Source organism: Bos javanicus, chromosome 3, assembly GCF_032452875.1.
Source record: "Bos javanicus breed banteng chromosome 3, ARS-OSU_banteng_1.0, whole genome shotgun sequence".
NCBI lineage: Eukaryota > Metazoa > Chordata > Mammalia > Artiodactyla > Bovidae > Bos > Bos javanicus.
In genome coordinates, this window is record NC_083870.1 from 84826516 (window position 1) to 84848633 (window position 22118).

At 42.3% G+C, this 22118-nt stretch overlaps 1 protein-coding gene and 1 long non-coding RNA gene across 2 annotated transcripts in view; one reads left to right on the forward strand and one right to left on the reverse strand.

Annotated features, from left to right (window-relative positions):
• NFIA (nuclear factor I A) overlaps positions 1 to 19083 on the reverse strand; it is a 427927-nt gene extending 408844 nt beyond the window's left edge. Inside the window, exon 1 of the mRNA XM_061411778.1 lies at positions 18981 to 19083. The gene's annotated coding sequence lies outside the window, so the exon portion shown is untranslated. The remainder of the gene's footprint in view (positions 1 to 18980) is intronic.
• On the forward strand, positions 11951 to 17735 carry LOC133244509 (uncharacterized). Its single transcript, XR_009735428.1, has 3 exons — positions 11951 to 12550; positions 14343 to 16043; positions 16847 to 17735. It is a non-coding gene; the product is annotated as an uncharacterized LOC133244509 (long non-coding RNA).
• Positions 19084 to 22118: the final 3035 nt, after the last annotated feature.

Sequence of the window (22118 nt, forward strand, 5' to 3'; positions counted from 1 at the left end):
GGAGCCTGATGGGCTACAGTTCATAGGGTTGCAAAGAGTCAAACATGACTGAGTGACTGAGCATGCACTGTGCACACACACATACACCCGTATTCTAGGTACACTGAATGTGTTAAGAGCTAAGGAAACAGAATAAGATATTATCCCTGCCTCCAAGAAGCTTTCAGTCTAATGGCAGAGACAAGACATAAAGGTAAATAACAATATAGTAAGTGCTATCTCAAACTTAGATATACATAAAGGGCAGCAGGAATACAGATGATTGATCTTCCTTGGGTGTACAGATAAAAAGAAAAAAAAAAGTGACATTAGTGTTAGGCTAAAAGTATGCATTTGTCAGGTGAACAATTGAGGGGCAGAGTACTCTTGTCTAGGAGAGCACGGTGATATCAGCGTATGCAATGGGCCAGAGAATCGGGTGGGGTTCGATTGTGGCTCATTGCACTAGCTAGTAACTAGAGATGTAGTTGGTAAAGCAGACTGAGGCAAGACGGTAGAGACCCTTATGAGTTTTGCTTGAGGGACTGGAGAAGCCTCAAAGGTATTTAACCAAAAGATAGTCAAGATAAGATGTGCAAGTTAGAAAGATCACGGTAGCAGTGGAGGCAAAGAGGCCAGTTAGGACAAGGCGAGAGAAGATGAAGTCTTGAACTATAGCACAGAAGAAATGAATGAGCAAGAGAACAAAGGAGGGAAGAGGAGAGAGTAGGAGAGAGGTGTGGAAGCAAGGGAGAGACACATCATTCACATTCATTTCAGGGACTTTGATCAATAGGGACAACATAAGAGTGCAGTGTTTCCACATTCTTCCCAAAGTCCAAATATCTACATGACGTTTAATATCTGTTAATGAAAGAAGCTCTTCTTACCTTCCTCACCCCACAAATTGCTACTTCTATATCCTTAAACCTACAATATTAAATAATTTAAAAATAATAACAGCAACCATAACAGTAGCTCACATAGATTGACTGTTTACTCTCTATTAGCTCTTTCCACTCCCTGAATTTATGTTCTAGTAACTTCAGCCCCATTGAAAAACAGCTGTACATTAAATAGGGTGGTTTTGAGTTGTCAACCCATTTGAGAGCCTCACGTTTCCACATAGGCTGGCTTTATGCCTCGAAAATAGTATGCTCTTCCAGGAATTTTGCTTTGTTGACCCAAATAAAAACCTAATCCTCTTGCAAGGCATTGATATGGAGACTAGAACATCAGAGTCTTACAGAATAGAAACATAATTCAGAATCACTATATTTTTCTAATAATAACTTTAAATGTCTGTACTAAATTGAATGTTGAACACAAAGGTATACTTCACATTTTCTTGATTTGCTTGGGTAAATCCTAGATCATCCAAAGAACTTTTTAGGGTAAGTAATGAACACTGGCATTTAGAGGTCTAACATGGCAATATAAAGGATAATACATAACACGGCAATATAAATACTAGAAGCAAATTTAAATCTAGAATTTGAAGAGGCTTCCAGATAAGCAAGTTGTGGCAGTCTACTGTCCCCACCTAAATCTGTTCTCTACTTTTGGATACATAGATGAACAATTAGAGTCTATATTTTCCAGCCTCCATTTCCGATAGGCATGACACATGATTAAGTTCTTCTCAATAGGATGGAAGCAGGATAGCTGAGTGCAAGTTCCATGTTACTTGCTTAAAAGAAATTTGTTGTAAATTTTTGGCCTCTCTAAGGGCTTCCATGAGGCCATGTCAGAGACCAGACTTCAATGACAAAGAGCAGGTCTGCACCCTCAGAGACAAGAGAGTGGCAAGATGGAAGGACCTTGGTCCCTAAGTGATCTCAGGGAGCAAAGTTGCTCCTGCAGCCTAGATCGAATTTAAACTTCTGGTTCTGAGGTCTCTGATATAGCAGCCTAGCATTTACTACAACTAATAATCAAGATTACAAAATAATCTCATGAGATCTTTGGATAATTTTCTCTATAAAGATGTTATGGTTTTCCCCCAACTTGGTACAGATTACATTTGCTTTTATTATCAGCCTCCTTTTCCAGACTCTCCTCTTGCCTCAATTCTGTGACCTGCTCATCCCATACACACTAAATAACTCATCTCTTTTCATCATTTTCTGAACATAGCATACATGTTCATTCCTCTCTTCCTTTGTGTGATTTTTTTCTGTCCAGAAATCTCTTAAAAAATGAGTTCCACTCATTTTTTCAAGAACCAAATACTACTTCCTAACTCCCCTGGCAGAATCCATCCGTCCCTCCAGCATGATCTCTAGTGTCTTATACTCGTTTTTAGGACAGCTCTCTCTTCACATTGTATATAAATTTGTATGAAAGTGTTAGTCACTCAGTCATATCTGACTCTTTGCGCTCCAAGGACTGTAGCTCGCCAGATTCATCTAACCATGGAATTCTCCAGGCAACAGTATTGGAGTGGGTAGCCATTCCCTTCTCTGGGGAATCTTCCAGACCCAGGGATTGAACCCAGGTCTCCCAAATTGCAGGCAGATTGTTTACTGTCTGAGCCACCAGGGAAGACCCATCAGTTTGTATATCAATTATTTATTTGTCCATTTGTCTGCTAGACCATGAGCTCCTTGGAAGCTCGATGACTTCATTCCTTCCTGGATTCCTATAAGCAAAGTGCCATAGTAGATCCTCAGTGAATGTTGGGCAAATTCACATGTGAATGAATAGATGAACAAATGGTGGGCATTCCAACCTTTCAGTCTGATAAAACACAAGGTCAGGAGTATGGCTGTTGCAAGACATGGCATTATCACTGGATGGAAATTTTAAGTAATAAAATAGTAGGACGTTGAGTTTGCTTTTCACAGATCTTCCACACACATTCTCACCTTTACCTTTCCTTCTAGGCAGGTCAGCCATTGTCATTCTAACCACACAATTGAGGAAACTAAGGCTCAGGAAACTGTAGTGGTTACTCAAGGTCATTCATCGGTGAGTGGTTGAAAACAGTTCAATTCATTTAGCATTCCTCTCCAAAGCTCTAGCTATGATTTCTGACTTAGGAAAAAGTTCAGGCTTCAATTTTTTTTAAGTGGGCTCTAATCGTAATCAAAGGCAAACACATGGATCCATTGTTAAAAAAATAGAAAAGCTTTATTGAGATATAATTGATATACAAAGAACTGCACGTATTTAATGTATATAGTTGGATGAGCTTGGCCATATACCAACACCCATGATCGATCACCACAATCAAGGTAATAGATATATCCGACACCTCCCAGAGTTTCCTTGTGCCCCCCCACTTTTGTTTGTGGTATGAACATTTATCTTGAGGTCTAACCTCTTAAATCTTGAAAGGCACAGTACAGTGTTGTTAACTATATGCACTGTATTGTACAGATCTCTAGGACTTATTCATCTTGCATAGCTGAAACTTAACACCCACTGAATAACAGCTCTTCGTTTCCTCCACCCTAGACCCATCCTTCTTATTCCCAGGTGGCTCAGTGGTACAGAGTCTCCCTGCCAAGGCAGGAGACACAAGTTCAATCCCTGGGTTGGGAAGATCCCCTGGAGGGGAAAATGGCAACCCACTCCAGTATTCTTGCCTAGGAAATCCTATGGACAGAGGAGCCTGGCGGGCTACAGCCTATGGGGTTGCAAAAGAGTTGGACATGACTGAGCAGTTGGGCACACCTGCAATTGAGCAGCATAGATACACACCGTGATAAACTGCAGAAATTCCTCAATACCAAAGATGGTGTCGCACAACTGAGCTGCTGGGCTAACCAGAGAGAGGAAATCTGTGTCATAACTAGAGTGAAGGTAGCAAAGTACCCAATTCACAGAAGGAAAGGGGAAGGGGAACTCAGAAGTCTCCAGCCACCACGTTTTACAGATGATAAAACTGAAACTAGCCGAGTGAAGCTCATGGTCTTACAGCTGGTAAAGAATTAATCCCCAGTTCAGTGCCAGTTTCATTACATCATGCAAAGGATATTTTGCAGGAATGGGAAAGGAGTGAATAACTATCTCTGATATCAAAGTTGAAAAGAGGCCTGGGAAAGTGAAGAAATACTGCTTTTGAATCTGATAGGAGAAAGAAAACAGTTAATTATCTAAATCGAATGGACGACTATAAAATCCAGGCGGGTACCTAAAAGATTTACCTAAACGTGTTCAGACAGTTCAGTGATAATTTTCAGGAAAAATAAACGAGGGTGGGGTGAGAGCAGCTGTTTAGAACTGCAAATTCGTGTGAAGAGCTGTGAATGGATCTGGTTTTCTAGTCTCTGCTCACTGTGGCCTTAGACAGTTCAACCTCTCCCTCTGGCTTCCTTCTCTGAAAAATGTTTAAGTATCATCAGCCCTGCTTACATATTGAAGTTTTGTGAGGATTCAATGAAATCATGAGTGTGAAACTGTACAAAAATTTAGGTTTCTGTTCTGTGAAGGCCTGTACCACCAACAGTTGTTTATCATACAGCACAGAATAAAGAACATGGATATGTAGTTGGTTGTATTTATCCTGACTCTATTCAGAAGTGTTTTTGAGTAGGGATGTGTATGTGTGTATCTCTCTTTATCTCTGTCTGTATAACTATATGTAGACACACACACATATAGTCATATATATATATCTCCAAAGTGAGTGAAAGTCATTCAGTCATGTCTGACTCTTTGTGACCCCATGGACTGTAGCCCACCAGGCTCTTCTGTCCATGGAATTCTTCCACGCAAGAATACTGGAGTGGGTTGTCATTTCCTTCTCCAGAGGATCTTCCCCACTCAGGGGTCGAACCCAGGTATCCTGCATTGTAGGCAGTTTCTTTACCATCTAAGTCTCCAGGAAGCCCATATATATATATGGGAAGAGAGACAGAGAGAGAAAGAAACTATTAACATAAAAAAAAAAAAACTATTAACATAGAAATAAGGTAAAGTCAAGGCCGAAGTTAGTATCCAGGATACAGACAGTGAGACTCTACGTACTTATCTAGGGTTGAGTTGCAATTTCGACTTTGAGTTTCCTTATCGTCAATTTAAAAAAGAAAAGGTAAAAATGTATGAAATATGTAATATTCATATCATTATAAAATGCAAATTCAAGAAAAGTTATTCAAAATCAACACAGACATTCTGAGGTCTGCAAGATTTTAACACATAAGCTCTTACCACCAGCATCACCACCACTGTAATACATGTACACAAACCAGTATTGTAAAGAGGACAAGCTTCTCTATGAGACACAGAATCATAGACTCAATCCCTCGGTGAGACTCCAGACAGCATAAGGACAGAGGGAGCGTGCTTCTTCTAAAACTCCTCAATTATAGCTAGAGTGCCCTGGGCTGGTGGAACTAGTGCTCTGGATACTGCTAAATTAGGATGTACCTGGTCTGACATCAGTGTCTATAGGTCCAGAACATCAGCAACAAAGGAGAAACCAATTGAGGTTGGCCCCTTTAGCCTGGGGTTTTTCTTTTCTTCTTCTTCTTTTTTAAACTCACAGTTTGTAGGATCTTAGTACCCAGACCAGGAATCAAACCCACATCCCCTGCAGTGGACCACCAGGGAAGTCCTGACCTTAGGGTTTTTACACTCACTCTTAAGATAACATCCCGTTCCCCACAAGATAGTATGGATAGGAAGGAAATAGGAACTGGACAACCCAGTTGGCATGGATACTGAGTTCACACTTTCCCATCCATCCTCTATCCCTTCAGAGCTCTCCAGCCTCCCTTGACCTTTCTTTCTCTTTTATAAAGTGACTTAAAATGTGTACACCTGTGGTGGATTTATGTTGATGTATGGCAAAACTAATATAATAGTGTAAAGTGAAAAAAAAAAAAAAAAAAAACTGGGATCAGCTGGAGTTCCTCCAGCAAAGAAATGTATAGAGTTGGGGTTGTTGTTATTGTGTTGGATATACTAGCAGTAATAAGTAATGACTTGCTTCAAAGTGCAGTTAATAGGCTAAGAATCAGGATTATGAGTTAACCATAAACATCACAGGAAAAAAAAAAAAAAATGCCTGTGTGTCAAGGGAAGGGAGACAGGGTACAATCTGACACTGTACTGGTAGGCCCCTTAGGAAAATGGCAATCTTTTTAAAAAATTAATTGTGGTAAAATACATAACATTTACCGTTTTATCTGTTTTATAATGTACAGTTCAGTACATTAAGTATATTCACACTGTTGTGCAACCCTTATTATCCATCTCTAGGATTTTTTCATCATTCCAAACTGAAACTCTGTATCCATTGAATAGTAACTCCCTGTTCCCTTCTGCCCACAATCCCTAACAAGCACTGTTTTACTTTCTGCCTCTATGAACTTGACTACATTAGGAGTCTTATCTAAGAATAATGATTCAGTTTTTACACTTTTGTGAGTGGCTTCTCTCACTTAGCATTATGTCTTCAAAATTCATGCATGGTCCTGCATGTATAAGATTTTCCTTCCTGTTTCAGGCTGAATACTATTCCACTATAAGTATGTACCATATTTTGTTTATCTATTCATCCATGGATGGAAACTTGGATTGTTTCCACCTTTTGGTTTTTGTGAATAATGCTGCTAAAAACATGGTGTATAAATTTCTGTTTGAGTCCCTGCTTTCCATGCTTTTGGGTATATACTTAGAATTGTTGAATCATGTAGTAATTCTATTTTTAATTTTTTGAGGAGGAAATGGGAATTTTAGTTTGTCTTTGGGGGAAAATTGAACAAATTATTTAATGATAGTTCATTTACAGAGTTGCTTTCATGAGCATCACGAATCTTGGATTCTATTCTCACTTCTCCTATTAGCTATGTAATCTTTAAAGTCTCTTGAATTTTCAGGACCACTCTCAGTTCGCCCATTTGAAAAAGATGTTTTTAAATTAGTTGATATCTAAGGTCCTTTGAAATTCTAAAAGTCTCTAATTCTGCATATTCTGTTTGGTATATGAGTTCATCCATTCCATTCTTCATTTATTTTGGAAATGCTTTTTGAATGTCAGAGCAGTTTTTTGTTGTTTTTTTTTTTTCTCTCTCTCTCTCTTAAAGATAAACAGGACTTATCCAAGGGGAATGGGAATGGGGAGAAGGAAGGCTGGGGTAATAGTTGAAAAAAGAAATAAAACGGACTGTGAACTAGTGGAAAGGCAGGTACCAAGAGAAGGCTGAAGGGGTAAATATGGGTCAGAACACTCTAGGCTGAGTGACCAACTTTTAAGATTTTGCACTTTATCCTAACATTAATGGGGAGCTATTGAAGAGCTTAAGGTAGTAACAAGATTAGTCTTTGTTTTAAAAAATCACACTAACCAACAACAATGTGGAGAATGGACCGTAGGTGTTCAAAACAAGTTGCCTATTCTTTCTCTGCTTTGCTGTGTTTTTCTTTAACGGTGGAGAAAGGAGTCAAGATGTCCCAGAACCTAACTTGGAACAAAAGACATTTAGATCAAACTTATTTCATCTTGGTAAACAATACTGTACTGAACTTCTCCTTACACTGAAAAGTATTTGTCCACCATTTCCCCTGAACCATGAAAACTACTCATCATGTAGTGTCTTCAGGTCATTAGCTTGCCAATTAATATGATAGGACTCTGACATTAAAGAAATTTTTAAAGATGTTCTGATCAGAACTATTATCCTTTTATCTACAATGTTAAAAAAATTAAATATCACCATATTAATATCACTCTTATATTTCATGAGAAAACTTTAGAAAACTCATATATAATTAAGTGGAGTTTTTCCTTAATTGGGATGCAAATAGTCTACTTCTGGCTTTATATAATATTCTTTATATAAATAATGTAGTATTCTAAAATCATAAAAATACACAGTGATGCTGTTTTCCTTTTTTTATATACCTCATTTTCTTCACTCTGAAAGTTATGTGTTATGCTGCATCAGCAGATTGTATATCTATGAAGACAACAAATGATCCCTGAAGGCCATTATTTTTAATGGGTGAAGAAAAGGAGTTCTTAGATCTTAGTTCTATTTTAGATCACACAAATGCAAAACAAATTGTTTGGAAAAATACTCTGAGTTTTAATATGCAAGAATAATGCCTTGGTTTACTGCAGGTATTAAGATTCATTCAATCACTCATGCCTTGTTTAGTAAAGTAATGCCAGAAAGAATGGCATTTGCCTTCAATAAATTTTGGCAGTTTGGCATAAGTTTTACTTTGTGTTAAAGAAAACCAAAATGAGAGCAAGGAGAACCAATTATAAAGAGTGCTTTAGTCTGGCGAGGATGCTTGAAATGGCCAGCTTGTAGCAAGCAGGGCCAGGCCAAGAGCCGGGAAATTAAAGTTTGTATGGTACATGGTATGCTTTTGGTATATTGAAAAAAGAAGTGCTTCAAGAAAGAAGCCAAAGAATGGTAAGTGTTTCTGGTTTTAACATTTTTCCTATTAGTTTGCTAGCCCGCCCAAGAGCTATAAAGTTAACAATAAATCAAATATATTTTAATTTGTCACGAGATAACAGATAGAAACAAAATTTTCCCAATTGATTTTCTGCCAAAGTATTTCTACTAAGCCTATCCACTCCCTAAATTTACACTTACTGTCAAAAATTAAGAACTATCAAATAAATTCAAGCCTGGGAAACATTTACTGGATGCTGCGGTAGCCTGGCACTCCGTTATGTTCTACGGACTCAGGACAAGTAAGTGATGATCTGGTCTTCAAAGAGGCAAGTGACTCTTGGGAAGGCTGGGTTACTTTATTTGCCAGAAGGCCAGAGCAGAATACCTTCTCCAGGTCATTCAAAACATATGACACATGACATTGTACCAAATAGCAAGGCACATCCTACCTCACTGCTCTCCTTCCAAACCTGATCCTTATGTTAGTAGGACTAACTTTTCAAAGTCTCTATTTGAATATCAGATTGCAGTAAACCGTACATTCTTATGTAGAACCATAGTATTTGAGTAAGTCCTGAAAACATAATATGCATGACACTTGCTTCAAAGTGTATTAAAACATAACAATTCGTGTTCAGTTTAGTTTCTCAAAGTCCAAGTTTGAGAATACAGTTGAATTTTATATTACAGATAGTTGAAAGACTCATTGCAAGGTCAGTATCAGTACTTGTTAAAATACTATTTGACTTTGGGGGGAGGGTGTAGTGTGACCAGGAAAAGAGTTTTTCTCAGTGGATAACAGTGACACAGACACCTGTTTATTCCCCAGCTAAGTGTTAATTGGAAAGGCTTATAAAAACTCATTCTCCTCATTTTTCTTTTGTAAATTTGAATGTGAATAATGACCCAAATACATAATTTTACAAGTGTCTGTATTGCTGTGATATTGTTACTTGATCATTCCAGTTGTCTCAATTTGCTCATGTCCTTTGCTTTAACTTTTCTAAAAAAATGTATTATATAGCATTACTTACTATGTGTCTTAATGAATATGCTAGGTGCAATAGTAATAGATTTCCATGAACTATAGATAAAATAGTTAGAATTAACTTTGACATCAAAAACAAAAACAGACAACTAAAAAAAACTTAATGTTCTCACAGTTCATGATATGAAAGTTTAACATAACAATCTAAATTGAAAGTTTAAAAGCACTTCACTGATAGAGCAATCCCACAGTCCCATTATGAGAAAATCTGAAGTTTTTCACTATCAGAAATAGTTACTTTGAAAATAAAAACATGATCAATTAAGAAAACACCATAATTAATGCAAATAATGTTCAGATATTTATTATTTTCATCAAAGGAGATGCCTGTTGACTTTAATTCTAAAACAGCAACACATTAAGAATTTTACTAATTTTTCCTATAACATATAAGAGAGCTTGATTTGTGATTTTTCCCCTTAAAAAAAAAACAAAAACAACTTTGATACCACAAAAGTTTTAAAACTAACTTTCCTGCCTGAATAGGGTCTCTGTAAATGGCGAATCAAGGTTGTACAGAAGAGTATTAATCACAAAAAGTATTAATTAAGATAAACTTTAGGGATGCATTTCGCAAGTTTACAGCCCTGCCTAATGGCTAACAAAGACTTATTTGTTAGTTTTCATACATCCGTGTCCATGTGTGAACCAATACATTTTGGTCTATCACTTTTATAGTTATAAATCAGACTCATGCCCAACTCAGAGGCCCTGCAGTCCGGGTCTTTAAGAAAAAAGGACAGTGGAGGTGTTGCTGTCTGGGAGAGTGTGGGCTTCCTCTGGGTTGCTAGGCCGCCTTTCTGTGGACCTAGATGTATAACCTACTTTCATTTGTCTCTAACGACTGAATTAAAACACTCATTTATCTCCAAGTCATTATAACGTAGAAACTGTGCACTGTCTACACATCATGGGCTGTGAAACAGCAGCCGGAACACATGACAGACTCAGTATGTTTGAAATGTTGGAGCAAATGGGGTGGTTGGTTTTGAATTCATTTGCACTCATTTTTACTACTTGAGACACGCTCATTAAAAAGCTGTATTTCAACTATGTTATATGCTCCCATTTAACTGAACTGGATTTTCTCAGCACTGCTGCCTCTGACTTTTTAATTTGCTTTGAACAGGAGTATTCTTCCAAGTCGTGGACAATTCAGGCAGACTTTATCAGGTAAAGCCAAGTCTTCTGCTTTGCCTCTGCCTTTCACCCTGCTCCCGGGACCTACAAGTTGGGATTGCAGCTAAAGATGGGAACTGCATATCCCAAACCGGAGGGCTGAATCACGCTCACTTTCTTCAGGGCAGCTGCTCACAGGCATTCTGCTCTGCACTTAAACCCTTTAAAGCTGCAAACAAACTGGGAAAGTTACATCACCGTGAACAAAAGCACGGTTGCTTAAGTTATTATTATGCAACATTGTGTCATTACATATAGACACCGCAATTATTTTCCCAATCTGGCAAATACGACCTGCTTTGCTGCTTCGGGGAGAAGTAAAAATCCGGGATAAATAGGTCCATGCCACCTTCAGGAATGGAAAAGGTTTCCCACCCTCTGGAGAGATACTCAGGTTTTATCCTGCAAACAAAGTGGGACGCCAAACCGTCTCTCCAGTCTTTCGAACCCCACATTTTAAATGTAAATGATTGGTCTGGGGTGATCCATATGCTCGGAAGAGCAATACAATCACGAGCACGTGAATTCTGGATGTGCTTTTCAAAAACTCGCAGGCATCAATACACATCTGGTAACTAGTTTATTAATTAGCCTTCCCACCAGGCTTCCCCCTCTGCAAAAGTCTGGGTGACCACTGGGCTGTGTCTGCAGCCCAGGTGAGCTCTACAGATCCGGTCGGAGATTGCCCCCACCCCCCACCCTGCCGCTGTGCAACCATTGCCAGGCTGGGTGTCTAAGCAGAAGACAAATCAAACATGTTCCGGACACGTTTTATTAAAAATTTGAAACCAGATAAAAAGGATCAGTTTGTCAAAAGAAAAAACAAAAAAGGTAACTACTTGTCGTTAGAAAAGAGTGAGAGTGAGGACAAATGACCCGCGCAAGTGCATATGATCATTTTTCTCCTTAGGCTGTCTCAGAGCAGAGAATGAGGGCGAGGGAGGGAGGGATGGAAGGAAGAAAGAGGATTTCGAGCATCATTTCCCAGTCTGCAAAGGTCTGGCCTCCCCTATGCTCAAGAAGCGGTGGTAGCCATTTTCATTTCCCCCCCCCTAAACGTAAAAGGAAAATAAAACAGAAAAGGTATATCTCCTTTCCTGCACTAACGGCTCTGCTCATCTTTCTAAAGGAATTTTTAAAAAAATGAATTTTAACAATCTCAGGTACAAAACCTAATCCGCATGCATCCAGTGAGGCTTCAACTCGATTCGATTTGGCGACCCGCACTGAAGGAGACGTGATCTTGAAAAATCAATCTGTGCTCGCGCCCCCAAGCCGTCGCTGCCGCCGCCGCCGCGGCCGCCGCAGTGGCCACAAAATTAGCGGCTCCGAGGACGTTTTTGCCGCAGTGCACGTCCGCCGTAACCGCCGAGCACTCGGGTGAATAATGCCAGTACAGTGTGCAGACGATCGGGCTGATTGATCACGCAAAATAATTCAAGACTTCAGTCCGGCTCTCGGTCCTGCCACTTTAAATCACAAACGCGCGTCTACACCGTTCTATAGGGGCCCACACATGCATGGTACACGTGTGTGCGTGTGTGTGCGCGCGCGTCTCTGCGCGCGCGGAGGGCCAAGTGAAATGATTCCAGATTGCATCACATATAGGAACCGGGGGAAAAAAGAGCCAAAGAGCCCCTCACCCCAACCACTACCCCCACCTTTTGCAGCGTGGACAAGTGGCTTGTAAGGGAGCTTGGAGCAAAATAAAGTCTGAACAAAACTAGACTGTGAGACTAGCACGTCGCAGAGTGAAAGTGAGTGACGTTAACGCAGACTCGGTAAAGACTCACTTGCAGACAAAACTAACATGCCCCCACCCTTTTATTTTTTTAATAAGGGAAAGAAAATCATAAATTGAGTTCAGATCTTAAATGCTGCTTTCAAAATGCACGCACATGTTGAAGACTCTGCGACTGTAATTTCTTGGGTAAACATCTGGTGAAGACATTCCAGGAACACATCTGAAAGGAAGAAAGGCGTAAGACAGCCCCTTCTTTATATATCGTGGGTCAAAAAGAGTTGTTAAAACATTTTTTTTTTTTTTTAAGTATGCTGTCAGTGAAAATACCTTTATGAACTCTCAGGATGAATTCGGGTTGGGAGAAGGATTGAACTGAGAGTGGAGTCCTAGTCTGTGAACTTGAGCAGGTCTCTTTTGCTATGGCCCTCTTTTCTCATCTGTAAAATCACAGAGGGTAAATTATATGCTTTCTAAGATCTTTTTATTCTGCACTAACATGATTTTAGCTAGGAGGGAATAATGATGGGGTAAGGGGAAGAAGTTTTAATGTAGAGAGAAAAAGAGGTCACATTCTTCAGGTGGCATCTGTTTAAACTGGTGGTGATGGAAGTGATGAGTCCAGTATGCCTGAGTTCTTAACAATAAAGATTGTGTCTATATTTAGAGCTGCTATTGTCCCAGTTCTGAAGTATAGATAGTATATAATGAATGCTCTTTGAGAATGACATTGTAGTCTTGTAATTATATTTTTTGGGGTAGAGACTATTTTCAAGGATCAGCCAATATAATTTTGGGATTGGAACAATTTTCAACATTCTTGTTTATAATCTGTTTGTAAAATGCATTAAATTACTTGGATAATTTAGAGAAAATAAGTTTTTAGTAGGTCTAAGAGTTCTTCTGCGCCATATTGGCTGTCAAGATTGACTGAATTAAGGAGATTAATTACTCGTATATTTTTCCGGAAAACAACGCCAAGCAGGGTCATAGGCAGAGACCACTCTTTGACATTCCTCTTGTCTGTGTCATGAGTGGTCAGGAGTGTGGGTGCTAGGGCCAGACCACTAACTAATTTTCACATGCACCAGCTGAGTAATCATAGCCAAATTGCTTAGTTTAGTTGCGCCTCAGTTTCCCACATTATAAAATGGGGATTATAATAGCAACTAATTCATAGGGCTGTTGTCAGGATAAATGAGTTATCATATTAAAGTGCTGGGAACCGAGCATGGCACATGTAACCAACAGCTCAATAAATGTTAGAGGTTATTATTACTCCAGTGTAAATACAGGGAAAGCAAGGGCAGATATAATAGAGGGATCTTTGAACTGCTTCTGAATTTCAACTAAGGCCTCTAAGCACTTTATCAGGCTTTTATGATGTCAGCTTAAAGCAGGGAGCACAGCAGTCTTTATTAAGAATAAACCAAAACATTCTCTACCAAACTCCATTCCCATACATTCAATAGTGGTAAAGTTGGAGAATCCTCCACTTGACCAGGTCAATGCAAATATGTAATATCGGGTCTGTATGTTGAGTGCATCCTTATTAATGAGTGTCCTGACTGTCCAGGTGGTAGGAAGCCAATATTTTCTTTGGGTAGAAGTTTGCAAGGAATCAGTTCCTGCCTGTTCTGTTGTGATACTTTCTTTCCTACACAATTTGTTACCTCAGGCCTAGTCTCTGTCATTGAATTATGGGGTCAAAACAATTGCAAATCTCTGGCCTGCTCCCTTCGTGTCATTATTAGTTTAAAGGGGAAAAGCAACATTCTGACTTTTTCCTCCTCTCTTAATGACCCCCTAGAGTGCAGACTTGAACCAGGCTTTAGGAAGGGTCACAGGCAAGGAATGCTTAAGGGAGCAATCCCGATAGTGTTTGCATTTTGGGATTGGAGGCGAGCTGTAGTTAAGCTTTATAGAGGAAGTGGAGATTAGGTGTTTCCAGAACAAGGTGGAAGCTGGCAGGCGTCGGTCACTGCATGTTGGAAAGTAAGGTCCCACTTCTTTCTTCCCGTGGCATCCGAAGCCCCTACCAGGAGCCGGGAAGAGACCGCCCCATCCAGGGCTGGCAGACCTGCGGCGCCGAGGGTGAAGTCCAACTCCAAGTTGAGAGGGCTGCATGCGCCGGGTTCAGTTCGTTAGCCAGACGACGTCTTGCTGAAAGCGCAGGAAGAAAAGTTGTGTTCCGAGCGCTACTTAGTGCGTGCTCGACTCCACTTTGTCAATCTGATTAACACAATCTCCTAAATAAATAAATCAATAGAAGAGGGTGTGCTGCCTTTCATAACACCTGTTTGCCTTCCTCCTTTTCGCCCGTGGGGACTCCCACTCTCTCCATCATGGACACACTCCCTCCAAAGAGGCGCTGTAAGGTGCCGAAAGGAAACCCAAGGTCCCTGTATATATATAAAGTATATAGGGACTTATGCTTTAAAATTTTTCCGGAGGCAAAGGGGGGAACCTTGGCGAATTTCATTCCTCCGCGCCTCCGCAGCAACTTGGCAACACAAGCCGCCGGCGCCTGGCCTCGCATAGTTTTCCGAGACCTCCATGGAGTCCCCGCGAGGACCTCACTGCTCACGGTCCCCAGTGGCCCGCGGACTTCCCCTGTTGCAGAGGTATTGGGGGAATTTGAGAATAAATCCCTTCAGCTCTACCCTCCGTCCTCAACGACCGGAAAGACAGGTCGAGGATCCCCCGCTCCAGGTCCTGGAAGGGGGCGGGGGCGAGGGCGGGCGGAGGGACGGAGCGGGAGTCGCAGGAGCTGAACAACAAGGTCACGACCGCCAGGCTGCTGACCGAGGCGCGCAGCGGCCGGCGCCGCCCTCTGGCCTCGGGGCTGACCCCGCGCCGCTCGGGTCTCGGTCACCGGCCTGGCAGGTCCCTAGGAATAGGAGGGGGGCGACGCCGCAGAACCAACCCTTACTTTTGAGTGGAAGCTGAAACCCGCGGGGCTCCCTGGCGAGCGGTCTTGGAAGGAAGATCAGACGCCCAGCACAGCTGAACTTTTGAAGGGGCTCTGCTCTGCCACCCTCTTTCCTAGTGGCGACTTGTGATAGACTTTTATCCCCTCCCCTCCGCGTCTCCATGCCTGGGGAACTTGGCCCAGACGGCCTAGTTCTCCATATTAATTGGTGATTCCACCAGCTCAGCACCACTTCTCTCAGACAAATACCTTCTAGGGTATCTTGGAGAGAAGGAAACACGTTCAATGTTCCCCCCACCTCTTTTCGAGGGAGTATTATGTGAGTTTAAAATCTTCTAGGCGTTAAGAACCAAACCAAACAACAAAACCAAAAACAAAATACGCTGCCTTCACGTGCGTGGATGTGAAGTGAATCCAAGCCTTCCTAGGATTCTGAGCCAGCCTTTGCTCAGATAGTAAAGTCCCCAAATCCTTCAGGAAAACAGAGCCTCTTTCACGCACTTATGGAGGGGGATTTCATAAGGCTGCAATATATTACCATGTTTAAAACATTTCGCAGAAGCTAGGTTTCCTAAAAGCGACTTGCCAGCGATGCATGGAAAAGCAAATCCGCTTACCGAGCGGGGCAGCTGAAGAGGAAACGGGGAGGCAGGACCCTGACTCAATTAAAAACCGCAGTTTCCAACTTTTGAACCACAGCACCGATATTGTGGGGCTGGCGGGACTACCCCTGGAGCTGACAGGTTGCAGACCTCTGGGGCTCTTTTTCACTGCTTGCTGGAAGTCCCTGGCTGCTTGGAGGTAACCCTTCTTAACACTCAGAGTTAAGCACCCCTCCCCACCCCCCCCACCCCCACCCCTGCGCCCTTTAGTGTTTTGTGGACTTGTGTTTGAACTCTGCATCAAGCCTTACTCCTTATCCACTTGGGGTGGATAAACTTGTTCTTCAACTGGCAGTGTGTGCACCCAGGGTGGGAATGTGGGTGCCGGTTCAGGCAAAGATGTGTGTTTGTGCCAGAATGTTGTCTGACCCCCTGCCCCACTGGTAAGGAATGGGCTCTAATGTAGCCCTTATCTCCAGAAATTCTCCCTGGAGTTTTCTTTCTGAGAGAAAACACCACCTAAATTATTTAACAATCAAGGTTTGTGCATTTTGTATAATCAACTCAAGAGAAAAGTTGCAGTTTGCTAGATGTGTGATTTCTCTGGTCAAGGGTGCTTGCAAAGGTCTTAGACCCCACAACTCTGAGGGTGAAATCACCAAGAGTATTTTGCCCAGAAAGTATAGCCTTCCAGCTTCATGAGAATAAGGTCTGCTTTCCGTAAACCTCAAATTATTCAAACAATAGCAAAACCAAATCTCAATTACCTGCCCCCTTCACAAACACAAATGCACCCCCAAGTATTTCTGTTTCTCTTGTGGTGACCAGGCTATTTGTAGCATCTTAAACTATCTCTTTGGCAATTCCAACTTTTACAAAGTTTCTTGCTCTTTACCAGATAAGTTGTGCTTAACCTGTGAGCCCTGACCATGCTTTCAACTCCTTTTAAAGGTTACATTTTAGTCCTAAGGGATAAAAATGTTGCTTTCACCCTGTATACAGGAGAATGTTGGACTGCAAAGTGGGCACGTCTGTAAGAAACTCCATCTCTTTGTCCATCACATGGATAGTTTCAACGTGCCAGTTCTTGTCTGCTAAGATGCCAGGGCAAGGTACTCCAGTCATCTGTACTCTGGCTCACCAGGTCCGGGCTCTTGCACTGCGGATGCTGCGCACACCTGCCGATTTTACAGCAGTGAAATCTGCTCAGGTCACCCAAGAGCAAGAGGACCCCTTTTTCTGTTGGAGCAACTTCATTAAGTAAGTGCTAGACCTTCAAAAAAAAGAACACGTTTTGCTTAAGCTTGTTCTTTCTTAGGAAGCGCTTAGAGACCGGGCCCACCAATATTGCGGGTAAAGTCAAGGCTACCAGAAATGTGCACTGTATTAGAATGCTGACTTGGGACTCGCTGAAGATCAGACTGTTATAATCAATCTCGTCTCTTTTTGTTCCCATTGCTTTATTTTTCCTTAGGTCTCTTTCCTTCTTAGTGTTCCCTACCTCCTAAAGTTATGAGTTAATAAAAACGCTGCCCCCCCCCTTTTTTTTAATACATAAAGTTGACACTAAATTTGAAGAGTTAGTGTTGCAGCTAAACTCTCCTGGAGCCTGGCGATCGGTTCGCCTCATCTCTGTAATGCCAGCACTACTGTTCTTGAAATTTACTAAAATAATTCTTTCAAGGCCTTTGAGAAAATGTAATAAATGCTAATTGGAAAAAGAAAAAACCGAATTCTCACTTATTTTACTTTCTCAGATCAAGGAAAAGGACTCCAAGCAAAATAATAAACTTTATGTGTTTTCAAGCGACTCTATTTTCAGTAGCTCTTTTTCTTCCTTAACTAACTCACGAGCTTTGTTCGATTCCATGTCTACGTATCCCCAAGTGCTCCCACTAACCCACCCATCAATTCACACCCCGAGAGACCACAGGAGTGGACACCGTCTTAAGGGGACCCTCCCTGTATTTGCTACCTGGCTAAAGCGCTCAATTTCAGAAGATACGAGAAAATGTCTTCTTCAGAAACTACCAATGAAGGAAATCATTTACCTAATTAATTCAAGAGCCTCTATAGGAAGGACTTTGGGCCTGGAGATCCTCATACTAGTGAAAATCCCTTTAGTCCTTCCCCCTCTGCCCCGTGAGGGACCGCGTCAGCTGTCTGTTCAAGAGCGACCCTGGCCAGCGTCTGCCCCTCCCAATGTGCCCCCAGATGGCACAGCCGAGGCGCACAGACGCCGCCCGCCCGGACCACTATCCGATTCGCCACTATGCGACCCTGGCCACCCTCTACCCACCTCCCCACCCCCAGCGTGGGCCCCCTCCTCTCGTTTTCTCCTCCTCACCCTCCCCAGTGATTTTTATGGGGGTAGGAAGTAAAATGGGAACGTTTCCTCCATCGCGATGCCCACTTCCTCAGCCGTCTCCCACCCGGGTGGATTGGAATTAAAATCCGGGAATTCAACTTTGCTGCGAAACCTCTGGTTCTTAAGGAGGGGCCGGAGGGAAGGAAGACCCCGCAGGGAACACGCGGCCCAAAAAAGCTCCCACCCCGCCCCACTGCCATCCCGCGGGGAGGATGAAAGCAAGGTCCCGGGAGGGGCCGCTGGCTCCCAGAGGGGGCGAGGGCTTGGAGCGGAGGAGGCTGGGGCCAGGTGCCGAGTGCCGGGTTCCCGGGTACCCAGACCCTCTTCCCAGGCAGCGCGCTCCCGGCCCTGCAGGTGCACCCTCCGCCCCCTTTTAGGCCCCCTCCGTGGAAACCGCCTTCCGGCCCAAGTTCGGTCCCTGGAGGCTTTGAACGTGGCCTTTCAGAAGTTTTTAAAGCTGCCCCGCCCCGCCCAGCATTCACGGGTCACACTCTTCCCCCGATCCCTCCACCCCCGCTACAGCTGCAGCACCGGGGGTGAGGGAGGGGGGGAAGGGGGAGGGCCGGCGCAGGCTCTGGGGTCGAAGCACCACCTCGGAGCGCCAGGCTCGGCCTAGAGCGCTTGGAGATCCGCTCCCTAGCCAGACCTCGGAGGAAGCGCAGACAGCTCCCGCACCGCACCGGCCGGAGGGGGGAGGGGACGCGAGGGGAGGGGCGAGGCGACGGAGAGGAAGAGACCGGGCTGGGGCGGAGGGCATGTCCACATTACCAGGGTTCCTGTGCCGGGCGCCAGCCAAGGGACTATTTAAAATGGCCTTGAGGGGAGGCCGCTGGTGACCGGTGTCCTCGCCCTCCAAGTTCCCCGAGCGAATCAGGGCGCCACCTACAGGCGAGTTCCAGATTGCAGAAGGGAGAAGGGGAGAAACTGCCGGTCAAGAAAAGCGACCCAGGGGAAGAAGTAGGGCCCCGTTTTGTCCAGGGAGTCGTCTCTCTGCTCCTGAGTCTGAGTTCTGAGCTCCAGAATTATGGAACTGTTAGAAGAAGAGGGAGTCCCGAGGGCACTGAGAATGAACTTTTGGGGAGTGGGGAAATGGGGTAGTAAATACAGGAATCCGGGAATTCGTGGATCAAAGAAATTCCTCCTCCAGGCTAGTCCGAAGCAGTGCAGCTTGTTTCACTAAGAGTGGCCCTGTGACCTTGGACAGGTTACTTGCTCTTTCTGAGTCTTGATTTCGTCAACCTTTAAAAAGGGGAATAGTGATACCTGTCTGACAGGATCTTTTCTAGAGTTAAACGGCATACTATGCGATGCCTTCTAGAGGGAGCTTTCAGCGATTTTTAATAAGAAAAAACTGTCTTTTACTCTAACAAATCTAACTTATAAGCCCTTGTCTACTGTTTTCTGTTTTATGAAGATTAGGGCCTTAGAAGAGAGTAGAGAGAGCCAGAGAGAAATGAGTGTCTGATTAGAAGGACCCGTTAGTAGAAGTTGTGATAACTACTCTCTCTAGCTAATCCCCTCCTCATAGACAAATAACAGCATTCTAATATGGATACCTTACTATTGCTATTTTGGGGCTTCCCAGGAGACACTAGTGGTAAAGAATCTGCTTGCCAATGCAGGAGACTAAAGAGAGACACAGGTTTGATTCCCTGGGTTGGGAAGATCCCCTGGAGGAGGGCATGGCAAATCACTCTATTATTTTTGTCTGGAGAATCCCATGGCCAGAGTAGCCTGGTGGGCTTCAATCTGTAGAGTCACAAAGAGTCAGACACAACTGAGCAGCACACACACACTATTACCTCATTTAATTTTTATCACCATACATTGTTTATGTTATTCTCATTTTGAATATGAGGAAATAAAGACAAAAGGATACAAGGAATAGTTGGTATATTTTGTTTCTTCAAAGAAATTTTCCTATGTCAACAACTCAGATCTATATTTCAGAATCTACTTTTAACATCAGTTTATTAAGCACCTACTATGTGCATGTGATTCTCATAACACTTCCATGAAGTAGGACTTCAAGTTCACTCTTAATAGAAGAGGAAACCTTGGTTCAGGTAGATGGGGGTATGAGGGTGGGATGGTGGGAGAATAGGGGGTCACTTAAAATCCTTCAGAGAAGTGGTGGAGCCAGGTCATGAAGAGCCCAGCTCTTCTGATGATACATCTAGGTGCCTCTGTTGCACCATAACTTAGTATGGTTCCAACTAGCTTTGGGATGCTGCTACAAGTTATTGGGAAAGGTCACTTGGAGAAGTGGCACCTTGGTGGTTTTTCCATGTTGCAGGTGTGGTAGAAGATGGTGTTTATAGCCTTTAGCAATGGTCGAGTATTACAACATTTCATAAGGAAATATTGATGGTGGAGGAAGGTGGCATGTGTGCCATAGGAGAAGCCAAACAATGAGTTGATCTAGTTACTCATTAACAAATATGAGTAACATATTTAATGACCAAACCAACCAAATCTCTTTATAGCATACTATCACACTGAAAATTTTTGTATAATGTAGCTATGGCAAAATCCTGGCATCTGACCTATAGTGATGGTCCTTTGTTGATTTGGTTACAAAAATTATTTACAAAAGTAATTTTGAATATTAAATATTTTTGCTGATATCTGCATCCATGGAATAGTAACAGTTCATGATGAAAGGATTGGATTATTTGGCAGGAAAATTATAGTCCTTTCAGTGCTTTTGTTTTTCCAAATTGTGTAACAATTACTCACTAGCTCCCCTTCTTCTTATCTACCTAGGCACTAAATCAAACCATGTTGAAGGTGTGGTAGAATATGGTGCATTCCTACCCAGAATACCCTCTTTTCACTTTTTAGAATAACTAAACATAGCAAACATTTATTGCCTGGAGAATCCCCACAGACAGAGGAGCCTGGTCAGCTAGAGTCCATAGGGTCACAAAGAGTCCGCCATGACTGAACGCAAATATAGCAAAAGGGAAGTTAAAGAGGCTTTGGGTTGGGGTATTGGATGTAAATGTGTTCTGTTTTTTTTTTTTTTAAACTGGGTCCAGTCTTAGTGCTTCTGCTAGCCAGTGAAATGTCGGAAGCTCCCAGACCTTAACTCCATTTCACTTCTATACAGATTCTGTACCCTGGGAGTATTTCTAATAATGTAATAGATTTTCATTTTTAAAAACAGATGCCATAGGAGATTCATTAGCAGAAAAAACCCCACTGTGTAACTAACACCATAAAGTTATCAATGTTAAAGTCAGATGGCTTTGGATGGTCAGCTTTTGGGGACCAGTTTGGTAATTAGGTAAGAGGGCTTTGTGAAGAAAAACCATTTGAAACCAGTACCTACTCATGGAATTTATTTTGTGTGTTCCACCCTGTTCTAAGTGCTAGCAGAAGTATGAAGAAATGCAGGAGTAATTCTTTTGAGATTTACATTCTAAACTTCAATGTAGAAACTTTTTGCTCTCTCCCACTCCCTAGGTCCATGTCTTAGTTCTATCATAATAAAGTGGTGGGGTTAATGTTCGGAGAACACAGACTCCACCTCATACATTAAGCTGACATGTTTCTCTTCTGAAATTACTATCTTCATCCTAGAATTTCAGTTACAAATTTCATCATCTTCTGGTATGGTTAGATAAAAGAGTGAATGTTGAATACTTGAGATTGTATAATAGATAGCATAGTACTTTGGAGACATTTGTTTTATTCTCTGATGTGTAATTGTGCTTCTGTGTCATGGAAACATATTGGTTGGGGTGTGTTGGGCATGTATCTGGAGATCTTAGCTACTTCTTTTTGGTACCTTTCCCCAACAGCAACAGTGAGCAATCCAGGGCTCTTTTTAGTAATGAAAGGACAGAGTGGGGATCCAGTCTATATGTCACTTTGAAACTCATTCGTATTCTTCATATCACC